At 45.8% G+C, this 13,707-nt stretch overlaps 1 protein-coding gene across 1 annotated transcript in view; it reads right to left on the bottom strand.

Annotated features, from left to right (window-relative positions):
* DGKD (diacylglycerol kinase delta) overlaps positions 1 to 13,707 on the bottom strand; it is a 111,009-nt gene that overhangs the window by 79,442 nt on the left and 17,860 nt on the right. The gene's annotated exons all lie outside the window — the stretch shown is intronic.

The raw sequence follows: 13,707 nt of genomic DNA, 5'->3' as shown, positions 1-13,707 counted from the left end.
CTCTCTCTCTCTCTCTCTCTCTCTCTCTCTCTCTCTCTGTTTCTGAGGGCGGATGAGAGTCTGCGATCTTGGGCTGCCCAAGGAGAGCTGCTGCTCTATTTATAGAACAAGAGTGCTCAGAAAAAGACTGGTGGGTTTCAGCGGAAAAAGCTGGGGAAAAGATAAAGAACATGATTTCTTTGAAGCCTTCACACAAACTGCATTTCTTCTCCTGATTCGCTGCTTGTGAATACTATAGATATGCTGCAGAATATTTTTAAACGTTTAGTCAAAAGCAATGAACCAAAAGTGGTCAAGAAAATAACACCCCAAAATAATGTGCTATGTTTTGCACGTGGCAGCTGTGAAAGGCACCCACAGCAAACGCTGCTCGGCTGAAAAGGCCTCTGCTTGCCCCCCAGAGCAGAGTCAGGAGTGAAAGGGCCGGACCCCTGCACAGTTTGCTCAGGCTGTACCAGGCCACCGGACTCTGAGAGTCACTTTGTTGGGTTCTACGCACAAACAAGTGGGCCAACTGTTGTTCAAGCCGTCTAGGATGCCCTTATTCCCAGCAGAGGCGTCTAGGATGCCCTTATTCCCAGCAGAGGCAAATTTGCAATACACACAGCACCAAGAAAACTCTCAAGCTCCAGTCAGATAGAGAGCAGCAGGTGGAAAGCGAACACGTGCCCACCCACAAATACAAGGGAGACACCAATCCCAATGCTGGGCTCCCTGGAGGAAGCTAGCGAGAGCACTGGGCCTGAGCTGGAGTGTGGTCCTGGGTCCTGGCCATCCAGAGACCCAACAGACACACGCCGAACCCACAGACCCAAGACTACCACGTGGAGCTGCTTGGGGAGAAGTGCCAGCCTCCAGTGGTCCTTGCTTAAGAGTAAGACAGCTCTGAGAATGCCTTTGAAAGGGGCTTCAAACCACAAGGCAGAGAAAGTCCAGAACGGACTCCCCGAGCCCAGGTCAAACACCCACCTGCCAGGCATTCTCTGTCTGGAAGGGACAAGCAGTCCCAGTCACAGGGTGAAGCTGCCCCCTCTCTGGGAAGGCAGTGAAGATCTCTTTCCTCCCTCCCTTCCTCCACTCCTTCCTCCAACATACAGCCGTATCACCAGGTGCTGGCCACTACGCTGGGTGCTGAAGGCTACGTGGGCAGGAGCTCAGACCAGAGGAGGGCAGATGTGTGCACGCCAGAGTGCTTTGGGATGTGGGGCACAGGGCAGTGAGCAATGCCCTGTAAGGGAGGCTGCCTGAGACGACAGGTGTCTGAGCAGACCAGGGAGGAGGGGCTGGACAGCCAGAGGCCCGCAGCTGCTCCTTAGGGCTAGAAACAGAGTCCAGTGGTGGCTCAGAAATATACTCTGGAAAGCTGACTGGGGCCACAGTGTGGGAAAGAAGAGGGGGTTGAAACGTGGAGGATGGCAGAACACTCCAGAAACTCGCATAGGGGGTTTTTGGTGACAAGAGTCTAGGGTGGCAGGGGATAGATGGACACAGGCATAAGAATGTTCAGAAAGATGTGACAATTGACCAAAGTGAAGAGGAGGAGTCAGGACAGAAATCAAGGTTGACTCCGAAGAGTGTGGCTCAGTTGCAGAGGGTGTGGGTTTCATTCTGGACGTGCTCAGTCTGTGGGCCTCAAAGTCGCCAGGGGAATTCAGTGTAAGCCAACAGCCAGTTCTGCGGGTCTGTAACGTAGAAGGTTTAACGCAGGAGATGCCTTGCCAAGGGCCCCCAAGGAGAAGGCATGGAGTGCACAGAGGCCCAGGGAAATGGGAACACAGGGTCACCAACATCAGGCAGAAAGGAGGAAGGAAAGCCAGAAAAGGAGAACGAGAAGAAAGTGGACAGAAGCACAGGAGAGGAGAGAGCGCGTCGAGAAGATTGCATCGACATTGTCCAATGCAGCAGCGAGGTCATAAATGAGAACTGAGATGAGGATAAAGGACGCAGCCACCAGGGGGTCACCAGGACCTGCCAGAGCGAACATGGTGGCCTGATGGGGTCAAAGCCAAATCAAATCACCCTGAGTGTGACTGGGATGGGAGAAGGCAAAATGACAGGTTTTTTCCAACTCACAACTTTCTTTTTATGAACATGGAATCCATACTGTACATACTGTATTTGACCTTGCTATTTTTTCTGTCATGTATATTATCACCACATAGCCACATCAGCAAATGCATTTTTGCTGGCTAGAGAGTATCTCACTGCACCCACACACTCTCGCCTCCATCATTCACCTGCTTCCCACTGCCAGAACGTTTAGAATGCTTCCCGTTCTCTCAATGCTATCAACAGAACTTCAGTGGATATTCCCGTAAGTAAATATCTGCTTATGTCTTCAACTATCCTTAGAGCAAATTAAGATAAGTGGGAATTTGGGGACCAAAGGTAGCCCAGAAACAGACACCCAAAGATTTGGAAGCTTGATGTGTAATAGGCGGCACTGCAAACCAGGGTTTGTGGGGAGAGGGACTTCAGCAAAGAGGCTGAGATGGCAGGTTACCCACGGACACCACACTCGTGAGCTCCTGGCAGACTCTGAATGTGCTAGAGAGCAAAAGGCAGAACTTGAAAACGTCCGGCAGATGATACAGAATTTCCAATGACTTTGGAATTGAAAAAAGTTTCCTAAATATAATTAGAAAAAATATTAGACACAAGCTATGACTGCTAAACTCAACTATATTACAATTGAGAACTTCTGCTCATCAAAGACACCTCAAAAAAAGAGGAAAGCAAAGCCGAGGTGAGGAAAAATATGTATACTACCGCTGACAGCCGCCAGTAATCAGAATACAGCAGAAACTCCCACAGAACAGGCTGGGCATGGTGGCTCATGCCTGTAATCTCAGCATTCTGGGAGGCCAAAGCAGGTGGATCACCTAAGGTCAGGCGTTTGAGACCAGCCTGGCCAACGTAGTAAAACTCCGTCTCTACTAAAAATACAAAAATTAGCTGGGCATGGTGGCAGACACCTGCAATCCCAGCTACTCGGGAGGCTGAGACAAGAGAATCGCTTGAACCCAGGAGGCAGAGGTTGCAGTGGGCCAAGATCTCCTCATTGCACTCCAGCCTGGGTGACAAGAGGGAAACTCCCTCTCAAAAAAAAGAAAAAACAAAAAGAAAACAAACTCCCGCAGAATGATAAAAAAGAAAAATGACCAAAAAGAAAATCGGTAGAAAGTGTGAATCGGCATTTACCAGAAGAGTAAGTCAAATGGAGACTAAACCCCAAAGGATGCTTAACCCTGGGGGGTGCCACAGAAGAGCCCATGGGCAGGCACCCTGGCGCTCGCCTGTACAGGTGGGTCCATGGGTGCACAGTCCATGACTGTGCTTCACAATTTATGTGTATACTCCATGTATTACTCTGCAAGTAAAATGGTAAAGGGAAAAACATAACCAACATAATAATGGAAGCAAAATCTCAGACTATTAGCGTTCATGTCTCCAGCATGTAAGGAGTGAGGATTTCCACATTTACCCAGTAAAAGAAAAAACAAATGAAAAACAGCTGCCACACGGGGGTGAAGAAAATGGAGGGGGCCAACCAAAAGACACATGTCCAGAGGCTGAGTGCAGCAAGCCACAGCCTGCCCAAAGGGACCTGGACAGAGAGGCTGGAGGCAGACAGCTGGGAAACTGGGGAGGGGGACAAAATAATAGGAGAAAGGAGTGAAAATTAGCCAAATATCCACTTCAGCCATCTATGTCCTTAGACCTTCCCAGTCTTTCAACGACAAAGCAGGTAAAACTGAAACCTGACTATGCTAATTAAGCAACATCATCCAAATTCACAAAGCCCCCCAAAAAGTGGAAATACTAGCATAAAAAATTAACATACAAATGTTTCAGTAGAAAGAAGCTGTTATAACTTACTGCTATCAATTTGCATCCCTTTGTCTGTTTGTTGTTTGTTTTTGAGTCTGGCTGTGTCACCAGGCTGGATGGAGTGCAGTGGTGCAATCTCTGCTCACTGCACTCTCCACCTTCCAGGTTCAAGCGATTCTCCTGCCTCAGCCTCCCAACTGGCTAGCATTACAGCCTCGCACTACCGCGCCCAGCTAATTTTTTATATTTTTAGTAGAGACAGGGTTTCACCATTCTGGCCAGGCTGGTCTCAAACTCCTGACCTCAGGTGATCCACACTCCTCGGCCTCGGCACCCAGCTCAATTTGCATGCCACTTTAAATTTTCATGAGTATTTTTATATTTGCTTGTCTTCTTAACAGAACAAACACTTGTGGTCTGTGAGACAGAAACTAATATTCCAGTCAACAAATAAGAAAAGTGGTAAACAGAGAGACTGAGTAACTTGCCCAAGGTTGAACAGCTAATGACAGGTCTCAAAAGAAATCGCAGGCCTCTCCAATTCTATCTCAAAGCTTTGTCTGTGGTTTGCAGTTGATAAGCACCATGATTCACAAATAGGAAACAATCAGAAAATAATTTGTTCATAAAACATAAGGCACACACAACATATTCAAAGACCTAAAGGTTATCTTCAACACTTTTTCACACATACCACATCTGCTACCCGAGCAGAGGTCATCTTCATCTTTCAATCCTCACAGCAATTTTGAAATTGGTGGTAATATTCCCACTTTACACATTAGGAAACTAAGGGGCAGAGGATTAAGTAATTCACCCAAGACCACTTGGCTAATAAATGTCACACCCAGGATTCAAACCCAGAGCCCAGAAAATAATACTTGTTGGGAAAATAAAACTTCAGCATAAAAGTCTGCTGATAACGGATTTAAATCAATTAAGCAAAAGTAAATTCCTGTATCTACTCAAAATACTACCCACAGATTCATCCTCATTCAGGAACTACCTGCAACTTGCCCATCACGTTATCTACCTATATCCCAATCTTAGTGCATCCTGGCAGAAGCTGAGGGAGTATGCAAGGCCAGGGCGGCAATGGAATGTGTGCCACACCAGCGTCTCCATGACACCAATGGCCAGCAGGAGACAGCACACCAAGCAACTGCTGCACTGCAGAATCCCACTCAGCTGTGCAGAGCCAGGCCCTGAGCCTGGTGCTGCCATTGACTGAAAGGAACCCAACACAGGTTTTCTGAAGACCCCAAAACACCAACCCATGGAAAAAAGACAGTCATCCTTCCCTTACCAATCAAGATAATCCAATTTCCCCGTTGCCACCACCCTGGTTTTCCTCCTTCAATGTACTGCCACCAAGATTAAAAGTGACCATGTTCCAAAGACCCTATGCCAAAGTATCCACTGACAGGAGGGACACCTCATTCCTGCCCCCATTAACGTGAGGAAGGACCAAACCAAAAAAGCCAAAAAGTGGCAGCGATGTGCACGCCCAAACCCCCAAGAGAGCTGCTCCAGATCTGCCCTTCATTTGGAGTTCACACCCTCTTTCCCTGAACCCAGGATACATCTCTTGCTGCGGTATGGCCAACACTGTTCATTTCCCTATGCAGATACACAAACATCCTCACTGCTCACAGGATCTTGATTCTGAATTGGGGGTGGTGGCGTGGGGGGGTGGAATTTTATCACAGGGCTAATCCCCATTGCCCCAGTCCTGGTCAAGGAGACCTAAGCAGTTCTGTTGGGGGTGGGGACATAGAAAAGTGCTTGGCTGGTACGTGGGAACACATATAGACTCAATGCCACCTTTGCTTTGAATGAACATACACTATCTAGTGCTGCAGCAGCCATGTTGAGGCCACAAGGTAGCCAGTGTGGGTCCTGATGAAATCAACCTGCAGCCAAATGCATTCCTGCCTGATAACAACGGGTCGGCTGAGTTTGCTCCCCATCAGTCAACGTCACTGCTACTCCAATCTAGTCTTGCATACTGGTGTCCCAGGGGCCAGGCCTCCACCCTGAAACATACCTCACCTCACTGTTCAGTGACCCCACATTTCCTCTTTAGTTAATAATAGCATCACCAAAGCTAAAAGTAGTAGCAGGCGCTCAACTCTTTTTCCCCTTCACTCCCCATTTCTAATTGGCTCTCTAGGATCATTGGTTGTATTTGTTAAAATAATGGAAGATTCTGCCCCTTGTCTTCAGCACCACCTACCTCAGAACTAAGTTGTTCTACCTCTTGCCTCTGGGCCTTGGTGCCCCTCAAAGCGAGACCACCACACATCAGAACCTCTGCAATGTTTGTTAAAAATGCAGGTGACGGCTGGCCTGAAGGCAGTGAGCTGCCTCAAATGATGGTTCGCAGTAAGGTACAGAGTAAACCCCTTGCTCTATTCTTTACCCCATTCTCACTACTTCACTAGACTAGTCTAAAAAAGAAATTCAGGTTATTAAAATAATAATATAGAAATAAAATAAATAAAAAGCCAGTTGCTGCTCCACTCCCAACTACCTGAGCCTTGGAAAAATGGATTTTTGCCAAGAACCCAGGTGGTTCCTAAGCACACCAAGTTTGTTCTCTGTCCATCCTCCCTCCAACCTGCTGCCACAATTCTCTCTCTCAGCGCGAGGATCTCAACCCCAACTGCCACTACAATTACCTGGCAAGCTTCGAGAAACAGTGACCACTGGCCCCACCCCACCTGTAATCAGCATCAGCGTGGGAGGGACCAGGGAGCTGCAGCGTTAAAAGCTCCAGGGGACTGGAAGCAGCATAGGGTCTCAGAGCCCAGGGCCCACTCACAAACCTCCCCTGGCTTTCCTCCTTGTCTAGGAAGCCTTCACGTGGCCCATAGGGCTCCTCCCAATCTGACAGGCTCCTCTCTCACGCCTCCCAGAACTACCCAACCCAAACACAATCCACTCCTTTATTTCCCCATTCTTTTGAATATACACTTTCCTCTGCCTGGAAATCCTCAGCTCCTCTTCTACTGGCTGGAAAACGCCTAAGCTTCGAGATCCAAGTCAAATGCCACCACCTTCGGGAAGCCTTCCCAGACTCCCCCCAGGCAGCACTAGCTGTCACCGTTTCACAGAGGCTGCCTCCCTCCCCAGACCAATAGTCCCTGGGTTAATCGGGTTTATTTATCTTAATCATCCCAGTGCCTCAGGAAGTTTTTAGTTTTATTTTTGTTTTGTGACAGGGTCTCACTCTGTCAACCAGGCTGGAATGGAGTGGTGCAATCACAGCTCACGGCAGCCTTGACCTCCTGGGCTCTAACAATTCTCCCATCTCAGCCTCCCAAGTAGCTAGGACTACAGGTGTGTTAATTGTTTTGCTGTTTTTTTGTTTTTGTAAAGACAGGGTCTCACTATGTTGCTCAAGCAATCCTCAGGCCTTGGCCTCCCAAAGTGCTGTGATTGCAGGCATAAGCCACCACAGCCAGCCAGGAAGTTCTACAAAATACCATAAAGGGCTAATATCCTTAATCTTTAAAGAACTTATAAAAATTGAGACCAGACTAACAATCTGGTAGAAAAGGGGCAAAAAATATAAACAATGTTTGACAGAAGAAAAAAATACAAAAAGCCCTTAAACACAGGAAAAGATGCTCAACCTAGCTCATAAGAGAAAAATATAACTAAGTGAAAATACTATTTGCATCATCAGACTGGCAAGAAACAAGGCCATAGCTCATGCCCTGAAGGCCGCAGCTCACATCCCAGAACTCAGGAAGGATTAACCAAAATAATAATAGAAATGGTTAAGTGGTTACCTCTAGGGAAAGGGAGCAGGGTAGATGACAGGGAAGGCACACACAAGATTTTACAAGGACTCCCCGGCAGGGGCAGCACCCAGCAGGCTAACTGAGCTCTGACTTGCTCCAGGTTCAAGTGTAAGCACTTTCCAGAGATCACTCATGTAATCCACATAATGATATTCTAAGGGAGGCCCAGGAAACGTTCCCATTTTGCAGAACCATGGGCAAGGAGAAGAAAGAATCAGTATTTGTAGAGTGCCTACTGTGTGCCAGGAGCTTATGTAAAACCTGTATTTAATCTGCCCTGTACAATAGTTACAGCCCCATTTTACTTACGAAGAATTTGAGGTCCAGAGAGGACATGAACACCTACAAAGAAGTGACAGGTGTGGGCTTCAGGCCCAGGTCTGTCTGATTTCAACTCTCTCCATACTTAGTAAATGAAAAATATTTTTTATGTTTGGGGAAGACTTGCTTTTCACCATTTTTGTCTGTACAAGTTCAGACTAAATTATAGCCATAACCAATCACCCTACTTTTTCTGAAAGTGAATTTATGTACAAACCCATCTTCCCTACACACCAAAGGCATAAACCTTAACCACCAGCAGCAGAAGCGACATCCTGAAACACACAAACACTATCTGTGGTTCATTAACGTAGGAAAGACTCAGCTTCCAAGAAACCTACAGAACAAAATCCATCTCCCTATCGAGCTATGGAATGAAATCACTTTTTCAATAAATGTTTATTGAGCACTTGAGTGCTGAGTGCGGCTTGGAACACTACGATGAAAGGGATTCGACCCTTGACCTTTCAGGAAACTGCTCCAGCAGAGGGATACTTTACATTGTAAGAAGTATCAGGAGAATTTGCTTTAAAATGCTCAGAAAAAAAGGGGCTGGGGATAGGGGGGTGGAGACAGACGAAACAAGACACAAGGCTGATGTGATTAATTCAACTGTCTCTACTGCTGTGTCTGTTTGGAATTTTCCATAAATTGTTTTCAAGTGTCATGAGAGGGGTGCGACAGGGCGCTTTGGAAACTTGGAAGTCAGGGAAACACACCAGATGTCTGAAGCTGGTGCTGCCTGGGCTCGAGGCAGCCTCCCGAGCTTCCTGACCTATCGATCCCACCTCAGACGGCAAGGCACCAAACAGAAATGCACCTGAGAACGGTGCGGCAGGGCCGCCACTATCAGCATTCAACGTCCTCTCCCCTGGCACGTGCTCAACCAGCTGCTTCCTCACTCGTTTTCTGACACTTGGTGGAAATAAAGTCCTATATTAAAAGGCCCAACACATGGCAGACTTGTTTGCTGGGAGTTACTTTTTATTCACTTAAACCCATCCAGAGCCCAGCCACTGCTAACACCTACTGTTCACATTCCAAGATAATATCCTTCACGTATGTTTTCTCTTTTTTTTTTTTTCTTTTTTGAGAAGGAGTCTCGTTCTGTCACCCAGGCTGGAGTGCAGTGGCACAATCTTGGCTCACTGCAACCTCCACCTCCCAGGTTCAAGAGATTCTCCTGCCTCAGCCTCCCAAGTAGCTGGGACTATGGGTGTGTGCCATCACGCCCGACTAATTTTTTGTTATTTTTAGTAGAGACGGTATTTCACCATGTTGGCCAGGCTGGTCTCGAACTCCTGACATCAGGTGATCCTCCCGCCTTGGGCACCCAAAGTGCTCAGATTACAGGCGTGAGCCACGGCACCCAGCCCCATCTGTTTTCAAGTGTGTAAATAAAACAGAAAAGTGGAGCTAGGCATGGTGTCTCAAACCTGTAATCTCAGCACTTTGGGAGGACGAGGCAGGCAGATCACTTGAGCCCAGGAATTCAAGACCAGCCTGGTCAACACAGCAAGACTCCATCTCTATAAAAACTATAAAAATTGGTTGAGTGTGGTGGCATACACCTGCAGTCCTAACTACTAGGGAAGATGGGGCAGAAAAACTGCTTGGACCCAGAATTTAGGCTCCAGTGAGCTATGACTGAACCACTGCACTGCAGCCTGGGTGACAGAATAAGACTATGTATCTGAAAAAAAAAAGTCAAAATAAAATTGCCAGATGCTATGGCTCACACCTATAATCTCAGCACTTTGGGGGAAAGAGGTAGGCAAATCACTTGTGCCCAGGAGTTCAAGACCAGACTGGGCAACACAGTGAGACACCATCTCTACAAAAAAATTAAAAAATTAGTTGGGCATGATGGCACACACCTGTGGTCCCAGCTACTGGGGAGGCCAAGGTAGGAAAATCACCTAAGCCCAAGAGTCCAAGGTTGCAGTGAGGGATGATGGCACCACTGCACTCCAGCCTGGGTGACACCCTATGTCAAGGCCAGGCACGTGGCTCACGCCTGTAATCCCAGAACTTTGGGGGGCTGAGGCAGGCAGATCACTTGAGTTCAGGTGTTCCTAATCAGCCTGGCCAATATGGTGAAACTCCATCTCTACTAAAAAGGCAAAATTAGCCGGGTGTGGTGGCACACACCTGTAATCTCAGCTACTTGGGAGGCTGAGGCAGGAGAATCACTTGAACCCAGGAGGCAGAGGTTGCAATGAGCTAAGATCGTGCTACTGCACTCCAGCCTGGGTGACAGAGTGAGACTCGCCTAAAAAATAAATAAATAAATAAATAAAATTTAAAAAAATAAAAAACATAAAAACATAAAGGGGAGTTGTATCATGTATGAATTATTTAATAACTTAAAAGCAACAATAACTTGCTTTTCCAAACAGTTTGCCTGTCAGGCTAAAATACATCCTATTTTTACCAAGACCTTGAGCTCGCCACTTAGATAAGTATAGATTTATTTTCAGCACAGGAGTTAAAAGTTTAAACAAAGGGGAACATAATAAAGTTGTTCCACAGAATGTACACATTTATTAGGATATTACAAAATTTAAATCCCATGTTTTCACAAGCATGCCCTTTTGTATATCTGACTCCTAAATTCAATCTAATTTGATCCAACAGTACCGTTTTGGCTGTTTTAGGACATTCCAGACAAGGCTGAGGGCAACCGCTTCTCCATCCGGAATCATCGCCATGTCGTGACACAGCCCCTCTTACCATTAGGAGTCTTCCATTGACAGGAAGCATAACACAGGACAGCGTGTTATGCCTTTTTGTTTCCTTTGATATGAAATATAATACATGCTCATTTTAGAAAATGCAGGCAAGCAGATGTAAACATAAAAATAATACAAATTCCACCACCTAACACGACCCCCAATATCATCTGTGAAACTTCCTCTGCCGTCTTATTTCCGGTGCTTTACACACTGCTGAAATGCATTCTGTAAACACAGCTTTGCCTCTTTATTTCTCCAACATCACACAGTACTGTCCCTGCCGCTGCCCTCCTCAATTACCTGACTGGCTGCTTCAGGCACTGAGGGCTGCAGGCTCTGCCACTTTCTGGCTTTGTGACCTGGTGCAGCCGCCATGAAGTTGTGAAGTGGCACAGCACGCGCACAGGGCACAGCACGGGACCCGCCTGCAGTACCCATTTTATCAGCTACTATCATTAACGCACTGAGTCATTAAACTGGAGTGTTCTGGTGGAGCTTTTCCTAAGCTGGACTTGGACCTGGGGTGGTTTGCAACTTTTTATATTTAATGGTACAATAAACATGTTCATGAGCTTCATATTTAAGATTAATTCCTCAGGACAGGGCCCCACTGTTAGAATTTTGGACCAAGAGTCTTTTGCAGTTATTCAGACACTCACTAAATCACTTTCCCAAATGGTTATACCCATTTCTGCTACCAGAGGGCAAAGAAGCTACAGTAACTACAAAAGAGTTTCTAAAAACAGCAAAATTCCCGCTTATACAAAACACTAGTTAGATATGAAAACACAGACAATTGTGACTAACAAGACAGTAAAAATACACTTTGACATTAGACTCATGCCTCATTTGTCAGCTCTCCCTTAAATGTAAGAGAAAAATAAAAATTAAAAAAAATAGACTCAGGCCTGAATTCTTGACGAATCTGGTTCTACCTGCCATCGAAGTACACAAAAATGTTCAGCAACCACACAGAGAGAAAGCAGATAGAGAACAACTTCTCAGACTTCCTTTTTGCCCAGCTTCTGAGTATGGGTCCATTTTTATCAGGGTTCAAATACAGAGAATGACAAATGAGACTGGATTTCATGAGATGAGTGTTATTTCAAGTTTATCAAACTATAAGAAGCACTGAATCAAGTCCATATTCTCAAATATAAAATGTAGAAGAGGCTGGGCACAGCAGATCACGCCTGCAATCCCAGCACTTTGGGAGGCTGAGGTGGGCAAATTGCTTGAGCCCAGGAGTTCGAGGCCAGCCTAGGCAACATAGCAAGAACCTGTCTCCACAAAAAATACAAAAATTACCCAGGTGTGGTGGTGCACACTTGTGGTCCCAGCTACTCAGGAGGCTGAGCGGAAGGATCACTTGAGCTCGGGAGATAGAGGCTGCAGTGAGTGGAGATCAAACCACTACACTGCAGCCTGGGTAACAGTGAGACCCTGTCTCAAAAAAAATAAAATAAAATAAAATGTAGAAGAGTTTCACGGCAGTAAAAAATTCTGAAACACAGATACTTCCTTTTAAACTCTTTAAATGTGTAAATGCCTCATAACCATCCATAAGAATCGCTTTATGAACTCCACTGAGATTACCAAGCACTCCTGAGAAGCTCTGTGGCTGTTTTTCCATACTGCAAGGCTGTCTGCACAGCTGGGGAGGCAGACTCCAGCTGGAGAGCGTTCCTCTTCAACAGACGGTGCTGAACAACCGCACATCCACACAGGAAGAACGAAGCTGGAACCTGACCTCACACCACATACAAAAAATAACTCAAAATGGATCAAAGACTAAATATACTAATAATAGCTCAAACTATAAAACTCGTGGAAGAACACAGGTATAAATCTTGACTTAGGATTAGGCAAGGGTTTCTTAAGTATAACACCAAAAGCATAAGCAACAACAATAGAAAAAGAAAGTGGACTTCATCAAAATTAAAAACTTTTGTGCCTCAAAAGACACTATCAAGAGAGTGAAAACACAACTCACAGAATGAGAGAAAATATTTGCAAATCATGTATCTGATAAGGCTCTAGTACCCAGAATATATAAATAAATCTTACAATTCAATAAGAAGACAACCCAATTTTGAAAATGGGCAATGGATTTGAATAGATTGTTTCTCCAAAAAATACACACAATGGTCAACAAGCACATGACAAGATGCTCAACATTGTTAGCCATCGAGGAAATGAATAATATCCTATTGTTAAATTATTAAATATTATAATAAGTGGAAAGTGTTGGCAGGTATGGAAAAATTGGAACCCTCATATACTGCTGGAGGGAACGTAAAACGGTGCAGCCATTGTGGAAAACAGTTTCACAGTTCCTCAATAAGATAAACATAGAATTACCTAGCAATTTAACTCATGCATGTACCCAGAAGAAATGAAAACAGGTCAGCCAGGTACAGTGGCTCACACCTGTAATCCCAGCATTCTGGGAGGCCGAGGCAGGAAGATCACTTGAGCCCATGTGTTCCAGACCAACCTGCACAACATAGCAAGACCTCATCTCTACAAAAAATCACAAAATTAGCCAGGCCTGGTGGCACACATCTGTAGTCACAGCTACTTGGGAAGCTGAGGTGGGAAGATTGCTTGAGCCCAAGAGGCAGAGGCTGCGGTAAGCCATGACTACACCACTGCACTCCAGCCTGGGTGACAGAGACCCTGTCTCAAATGCTAGAAAAAATACAAAATAAATGAAAACAGGCATTCAAACAATAATTTGTACACGAATGTACACAGCAGCTCTCTATTCACAAAAGTCAAAAGACAGACACAACCCAAATATCTATCAACTGATGAATGATCAAACAAAATGTGGTACATCCACAGAACAGATTATTATTCACACGTAAAAAAAAAAAAAAAAAAAAATGAGGCCGGGCGCAGTGGCTCAAGCCTGTAATCCCAGCACTTTGGGAGGCCGAGGCGGGTGGATCACGAGGTCAAGAGATCGAGACCATCCTGGTCAACATGGTGAAACCCCGTCTCTACTA

The sequence above is a fragment of the Cebus imitator genome, unplaced genomic scaffold (assembly GCF_001604975.1).
Source record: "Cebus imitator isolate Cc_AM_T3 unplaced genomic scaffold, Cebus_imitator-1.0 Scaffold106, whole genome shotgun sequence".
Taxonomy (NCBI): Eukaryota; Metazoa; Chordata; class Mammalia; order Primates; family Cebidae; genus Cebus; species Cebus imitator.
The sequence above is the reverse complement of the archived record's forward strand: the minus strand, read 5'-3'. Positions and strand labels throughout refer to the sequence as shown.